Genomic DNA, 8544 nt, shown 5'->3' with positions numbered 1-8544 from the left:
TTCTCCCCAGGGCTACTCATTCCTTCTACCTTTACTTAAGGAGGCATCACATATTCCTACTGAAGCAAAGAGAGCCTCAGATCATACCAGTTTGTCCGAAGCAGGCTTGGACATTCATTTAGGTCGAGGAATCCCACAGAGCTTGCTGATATTATGGACTGAACCTTAGATGTTTTTCCTAATGTTTCTGAGACTTTTCCTTCAGTTCAAGGTAAACTCTAGGTTCAAAAAGGTTTCAATGAAGAATCTTTGACATAGATACTCTGTCAAGGAAGAATCTTTCATTTTATCTTTGAATTAGGGAAAAATAGAATCACCCTTATATTTGACCGGGGATTAATACAAATTCTGCTGCTTATGGAGCCTACAGAAAAGCCACTGACATGAAAAACTCAAGCCAATGTTCTTTTTTTTTTCTTTTTTTTTCCTCAAGGAAACTTTAAATCAACTTCTCTTGACTATGCTTACCTCAGAAAATCCACTTTTATCCATAGAACCATGAGGTCTATTCCTCTAGGAGGTCCTAAAGTTTCCCTTCAGACCTGGATGGCCAGGCATGCTCAAATAAAAGAAGGGATGCCAAACACTCTGAAATGATGTCCTGGGACATGACAGTAATTATATGAACTCTAATCTAATTTTTAATTTTAAGCCTGTCACTTGAAATGGATCAATTCCATTTTGGTGCCTATGCCTGGGATGCTGCTGTACAGCTTATGGAGAACATAGAGCTAGAGTTTACCAAACAATTTGAAAGAAAACTGCTCTGATTGTTGGCAAGCAAAACTCAAAGTCTCAGAACACATGGGTATTCTGGACTATGAGGACATTTGCACTTGATAAGTTATTTTTGACATCTTCCAATTCCCAAGGTAAACTTTTGTCTGAGGGATTCTGTGACCTTCCTTCTCTTCCTTATCCACCCAACACGTTCTCTTTCTCAAAAATGCCATTCAAATATATGAAGTATATATGTGAATGTATACTTCAAAGTAGTTTTATACCTAGCTGGTCAGCCATATTTCCAAAAGTGACTCCTTCTGTAAACAATGTACCCTAGACCATTCTGGTTTGAGGTCCCATAGTCCAAGTTACAAATCAGAGCAAAGTACCTGTGCCATCTGCCTTTAGGCAAGTCAATAGAAATGTAATAACTTCATTAATTCTGCCTAGACCTGGATAGATGAATAAAGTCAAAGAAGTATACTAGCCAGCAACAGTCATTGAAAGCCTTTGGAAGAAAAAAAATATATATTGCTGCCATGTCTCTCATGAATGAACACAAACTATGAAAATAAAATCACTGAATAAGAATTGGAAACTTATGATCATGCCTGGAAACATTCTCCACTCTATAAGGTACCAGGGACCTTTACCTTTGACAGAGGTGTATATGGCAATTTCACATTCTGCCTCAAGAGGAGTCTGCCCTCCTCTTTCAGGAGGGCCTTCGAGATTTCCTTTTTTACATGGGGCCCACATTTCCCCATGGTAACTCATTTTTTTCTCACTACACTGAATAGAATGTCAGAACTCTCCTAGGGCTAACATTGCCTTAGACCCTATTGGTCAAATGTCGCCTAAAACATGTATTATGCCTTATAAGGAATATTCCTAATCCTACCAAGTAGCTTTGAATCATTTTTCCTTAAAGGGATGTCAGACCATAAGAGACTTATACCACTCATTCTACATAAAAGAGAATCTAACATTCCCTGTCTTCCCAGTAGGAATCTGGGCCTATTGTCTACTTCAATTCACCAAGTGGATTTTAGAACTTCAGTTTCTACAAAGGGGGTCCTGGGAAATCAAAGACTATTGAAAGGGCTCTCAGAACTAGCTCCTGTGTCAAAGGGGCATTTCATACACCTACTCTCTGTACTAGGACACTTCAGGTCCATCTGTGCAATTATTGAACCACCAGAGATTCTCTTCTGGCTGTGCCTCGCAAATACCCCTATTAACTAAGTTTGCTTTAAACATATCCATACAATACATACACGACCAATGACACCTCACATTTTCTATCCTTTTAGATCATAGGAAAGAAAAATAGAAATCTGAAATTGGCTCTCATATCCTGTGCCTCAAAAATGGTCATCAAAATGCACCATTCCTATCTCTTATTCACAGATGTGTGCAGCTGAACACAGCCTCGAGGAAACATCAATGCTTGCATAACTACTTATGCTGGGAGATTGTTGTGACCACTGACTGGACTCTCAAAGATGTTACACTGGGTATGCATATGGGGGAAATACTTGGAAGCTAGTGAGGCAGAGGCTGAACATTCCTCCAGTACCCAATGAAGCCTAGAAACTTACCCTGTTGACCATGGATGAACTGGATATTTCTGACCTGCAAAATATGACTGGGGACCTCTACTTTAGGAACTAAGACATTCACGATTTCTTCTCTGTTGAAGGTGGTCTTGGAACTTACCATTCTGAGAAGAGGTTCTCATAACTCCTATGTTCCACAGATTCCTCTCACACTCCTTGTTTTTTGAAGTAGCCAAGAGAACTAACCTGGGTGAGGCTGAGTGAGGTTCAGTCTTTTCCTTCCCTCAAAATATGGCCTTGGATCTTGTCCATTTCTGCAAGGGAGGGGGGCATTAACCACTGTGTTTGACCAAAGGAAGGTCACACTATTCTTTATTCCTAAAATGCCATTAGATATGCTCTTTTGAATAATAATGCATGGTGCCTTGTATCCTCAAGCATTCACTTATGACTTTGAACTATATCAAATGTATATTCTCTAATTAAGTAAGATTCAAGCCTTTCCCTTTTATAAGGATGACAGGGGAAATATATTGTTTTTCTCTGGTTTGTGGTTCCAGGTCATATATATATATATATATATATAAGTATTGACTGGATCCTATGTTATGCTTTGCAATCCAATTGAATTGTTGTTGCCTATATATGTACATATTAAGACAAACTGAAGGTGGCAACCTAGCCAGGGACAGACATCCAGGCTGTTTGAAAAGGCTTGGAATGTTATCTGAACTCCCCCAGACTAAACACAGGATGTGGAACTTTTACCAACTAAGGAAGATTTGGAAGCTGAAGAGCAGTGGAGGGACTTCCTTTACTGATCAAGGTAAAAGGGACATTCATACATAACAGGATGTTGCATGGCACTTACCCCCTCTCCAAGGTTTTTCTAATGCATGCCATTGTACCAACCAGGTCTCATTATTTTCTCTTACTCCTAAGTGCCCAGTACTTCCTCTCTTCCCAAGTTACCTCAGTTCTTTGTTTTGTTTTGTTTTTCACTGAAGAGAATGTCAGACATTTCTCCTATGACTAAGCCTCCTGCAGACCTTCTCTATTTGCCCAAGATTGTCTAAAGTACTCATTTAGTAGAAATACCCTCAAACTTTCAGTTTCGTTGAATGTGGGACTCAGTCATTTCTCTTGTGACAAAAGATGTCCCAAACCACTGCCTGCCAAATACAAAAGTGGATGCTCACAGTCATCCATTGGACAGAGCATAAGGTCCTCAATGAAGGAGCCAGAGAAATACCCAGGGACATGAAGGGGACTGAAGCCCCATAGAAGGAACATCAATATGAACTAACTAGTACCCCTCCCCCAGAGTTCCTTGGAACTATGCCACCAATCAAAGAAAACACATGGTGGAACTTGTGGCTCTAACCACAAGTGTAGCATAGGATGGCCTAGGAGTTCATCAATGGGAAGAGAGGACCTTGGTCCTGTGAAGGCTCTATTCCCCATTATAGGCAAATGCCAGGGCCAGGAAGCAGGAGTAGGTAGGTTGGGGAGCGGGGTGAGGGAGAAGGCATAGGAAATTTTCAGAAGGAAATCTAGGAAAGTAGATAATATTTGAAATGTAATTAAAGAAAATATCTAATAAAAAAAAGATGCCCCAGACTAAGTAAGCTTTATGCCATTCCCACAAAAAAAGTAGAATGATGTCCACTCACATGCAGTTCATTGTAGTACAAAAGGGGGCTATAATTACCTCCTTCAACCTCAAGGAACATAGACATCTAATTGCTTGCCAAGGGTGTATGTGTCATGGAGCAATGATGACAGAGACCTCAGGTTTGGATCCTATGGCCAAGAGGGTCTCATTTATTATACCTGTAGTCATAGGAGTTTCAGATGTAGCCTCTTGGGATGCCCAAGAGTATTCTTTCCAAGGGCACCTTAAACTTGACTTAAACTCATACTACCTCAGTGCCACTCTCTATTAGAAAGATTGCAAGGCAAACACAATTGCAACTTCTCAGTGGGCTCTCACATGTTTCTGAGTGTAGGGCAGCGGGCAGAACATAAAAAGAAAACTAATATGCATGTGATCTTCCTAGAGTTAGGTGTCAGAAATGGTGTGTTCCTGTCTCTCAGTTATAGATAGGTACAGACAAATACAACCTCAGGTCAGACAACCACTCTCCCTGTTGGAAGAGTGTGCTGATTGTTCCTTGTATTCTTCCCAACAGTATATACAATATATGGATAATGGAAGGTGGGGAGACTAGATGGAAGCAAACTATGCACTACCATTCTGTTCTCCCTCTACCCAAGATAAACTAGATTTTTCCCTTTTGCACAATGTGGTGACTTGATCCTGCTACTTGGTTAATCATGGCCTGAAACTAACTAACTTACTCTCTCTCTCTCTCTCTCTCTCTCTCTCTCTCTCTCTCTCTCTCTCTCTCTCTCTCTCTCTCTCTCTCTCTCCCTTTCTTCCTTCCTTTCTTTCTTTTTCTTTCGTTCTCTCTCTCTTTCTTACTTTCTTTCTTTCTTACTTTCTTCCCTCCCTCCTTCCTTCCTTTCTTTCTTTCTTTCTTTCTTTCTATCTTTCTTTCTTTCTTTCTTTCTTTCTTTCTTTCTTTCTTTCTTTCTTTCTTTCTTTTTTTTTCTCTCTCTCTTGCTTTCTGTCTCTTTCTTTCTATCTCTCTCTCTCTCTCTACCTCCTTCATTCTCTTTCTCTCCTTCTTTCTTTCTCTTTCTTTCTTTCTCTTTCTTTCTTTCATTCTTTCTTTCTTCCTTCCTTCCTTTCTTCCCTCCTAAATTTCTTTCTCTTCTTTCCTTCTTCCTTCCTTCCTTCCTTCCTTCCTTCCTTCCTTCCTTCCTTCCTTCATTCCTTTGTTCCTTTCTTTTTTAAGTATTTATTTATTTATTATGTATACTGTGTTCTCTATGCATGTGTGCCTGCACATTAGAAGATGGCACTGGATACCATTACAGATGTTTGTGAACTCAGGAGCCCTGGGAGAGCCGTCAGTGTTCTTAACCACTGAATCATCTCTCCAGCCCCAGGTTCTTTCTTTTTAAGCAAAATGGGTCCGGAAGGTCATAGAAGTTGTAGGTATGAACACATGCTACTCAACCTGTTTTCAAGGTATCTCATACCATCACCTTTGGATGAAGGGTCATCAGAATTTCACTTGGGATAGGTGGCCTTCATGACCTACTGCTGTTACCAACAATACCCAAAACCTTCCATTTCTGCCCAAGGTCAGTTATAATTATGACTGTAGTTTACTATTGGAATCTCAGAATTTTCATTTTTCCCAAGGGTACCAAAATTCAGGTATCCTAAGAGCATCCTTACATACATATGAGCCTCAAATATAACACTCCAATCATGAGCTTTAGATCATTTCCCTCCAACGATGGTCTCTAGGAAATTATACTTCACTTAATTCTGCCCTGCATTAACAGAGCCTGAAACTTAGGTCATCTATCCTTCGTACCATCCTTCATGCAAACACCCATATAACTGATGATAAGCTTCAAGAGTGCTTAGAGACTTACAGTCATGCCTGGTGCATAATACTTGTATTGCTGCCAGGCTTACCAAGGTGTATGTGAAGATGGGAATCTTCTAAGTTGTGAAGCAGTCCTACCTCTCCTGCTTAAGGTAGGCTAGGCCACTTCCTTAACCCTAAAGAGGTTGGGGACATTAAGCAGACTCTAATTCTGCTTTAATCTTCTACTCCTAAACATCAATACTTAGACCACTAATTTGTGTCCATTATATATCAAATGCACCCTCTGTATACATGAGGGTCCAATATCTGTCTTGTAAGCCTGACAGGCCTGAGATCATCTCTACCTGCCCCAGGCCCCAAACTTCACTTCCAGTCCAAAAGGTCTTCAATAATTACCCTCTCTGATCAGAAAGAATTCCAAACTATTCTCTATCTGATGGAGGGCAAAAATTTCCATTTAACTGTGTCTCACATCGAACTCCTCATTTGAAAGGGGCACCAGAATGACTCTTTTTGTTCCAGTGGTTCTCAAATTCACATCCTCTGTCGAAGAGGACTATAAATGTCATCCAGTCATACCAGGGCTTCAGTGCCTCTCCCTATCCCTATGGGAGCCTCAGACACACCACATCTAGTCATAAATATTTCCTCTTCTCCCTGTGTCTATTGGGCAACAAAGCCTTCTCGAATGCCCATATTTGACTGAAATATTTCCTTTTTTTTTCAGTGGTGGACACATACCTACACTCTCTTGTAAAGTGTAAATAGATCTTGTCTTATTGACTATGTGTGCCTGCTATATTACAACTGTCTAAGATTACTTCCAAACTTCTTCCTGTTACAAATATTCGGAGACATTTCTCCATTCAAGAAAAGTGGCCTTGCTCTTATGTCATCTGACTAAAGGTTTCATAGACCAAAGATAACCATCCAACCTGTTGGAATACTGAAACAATTGCTGCCTGCTTTCCACACACTACATAAAATATGTGGATATCCTAAATTCTACAAAAAAAGATTTGTAAGCAAATCAAGCAATACTGGGACTCCCTCTTCTCCAGAAGGTATTTGCATTTTCACCAATGTGAAATGGTATTTCTTATTTATTGAAAATAGCCAGAGATTTTACCCTTCTTACAAGTAGGTTTAGAATTTCACACTTGCAAAGTGTCACAGAAATGCTGCTTATGACCAGAATGCTTCAACTTCCTTATTCTCATGAAGTTTGCCACATTACCTCTTTGATGAAGGGCACAACCATCCTACTTCTGTGCAAAACTGCCCAAGCTCCTCCCCTATCTTACTTTAGGAAGATTTAGACATTCACAACAGAGAGTGCTCCAACAAGTGTGGAGCACAGTGTGTTTGAGGAAATCCCCCAGATTCTCCATCTTCCCAGTGTATGTCCTACCTATAACTTCTAATTTCCGTGGTCTGGGAAGCACTGTTCTGACCTAAGAGATTTCTGAACACTCTGGACTGAAATCCCAAACAGAAGAGTATCAAGGTAAGGGTAAATCAGTTTACTATCTTTGTTTTGTTACTTTAGACAGAGACATCCTGGCCTCCATGCAGAGGAATGTGTGGATAGACATATATTTAAGGAAGACACTAAACCAGAAAATACTACATTACACCCTCTTAAAAGACTTCTAAGATTGTTGTCATGCCTACCACTGACATTCAGATGATGTGTATTCTTGATTGTGATTTCATGTTTGGAGCTGATGAAGGAGTAAGTACCTGGAATGTCCTAGAATTCACAAGGTATCAATCAGTGTTCAATTTCTGATCAATAGTGCTGCAGACATAGGAATAACAGGATAAAACTATTCTATACAATCCTATGAAGCTCCTATAACCATCCTCCTATTTTAGAGAATCTTAAATCTATCACCAATCCTGAGACGGGAAGAAACAATTCTTCTCCTGCACATAGGGATACTGCATATGTCTCTCCTTGCCCAAAGTATTCCAATTACTGTCTTTTTACTTAATTTGCTTTTAGACTATACCTGAAATATTCCACTTTTCACCAAAAGATCTACCAGCCCTCCCTGTTCTAATAGAGAGCTACCGTCCACCAATATCCAAAGGGTTCTCAGACATTCTAAATATGCCCCTGTGGGAGTAAACTTACTAAGTCTATTTAATTGGGCCTCAGATCCTTCTGCTTTGACCAAAAAGTTTTCAATCTACTGACTCTGAGTTACCAGGGGCCTCAGATCTCATTTTCCCCAAGTGGTCATCAAATATGCTTTTCTGACTAATAATGACCTTGCAAAGTTCTCCTCTGATGGAGACACTTAGTCACCCCCTCCTCTAATTTTAACTCCCAAATGGACCTCCAGACCACCCAAGCTTAAATTACCTGAGCCGAACATTAAGAAGTACAGCCCAGAACAAAAGCTCATTTCCTCAATGCAGAAACTAAAATGATGTACTCGTCACGATTCATACCTAGACCCAGGAGAAGAACATATGCCTGAGAAGAAGAACTAGTGTGGAACTGTAGCCAGGTTTTTGGTGAGTGCTCAGACTGCTTCCTGATCAGGCACCACATTTACTACAGTGGACAGATGCTCTAGTCTCTGATGAGGAGTTGCTAGCTGTAAGGAAGTACCTGGAATGGGCTCCACTGCATGAGGTAGGCTGAGTCTTTGAGCTCACGTCAAGGAAAGAACATGCAAATTTAAACTCTACCCAACCAAACATACTAGTTTACCTGTACAAAGGGGTTTTAGATTTCCAAATTCTCACAAAGATGCCCTCGTGTATTTCCCCTCTGACCA

Source organism: Mus musculus, chromosome Y (assembly GCF_000001635.26).
Source record: "Mus musculus strain C57BL/6J chromosome Y, GRCm38.p6 C57BL/6J".
NCBI lineage: Eukaryota > Metazoa > Chordata > Mammalia > Rodentia > Muridae > Mus > Mus musculus.
Note: the sequence above shows the minus strand (reverse complement) of the source record.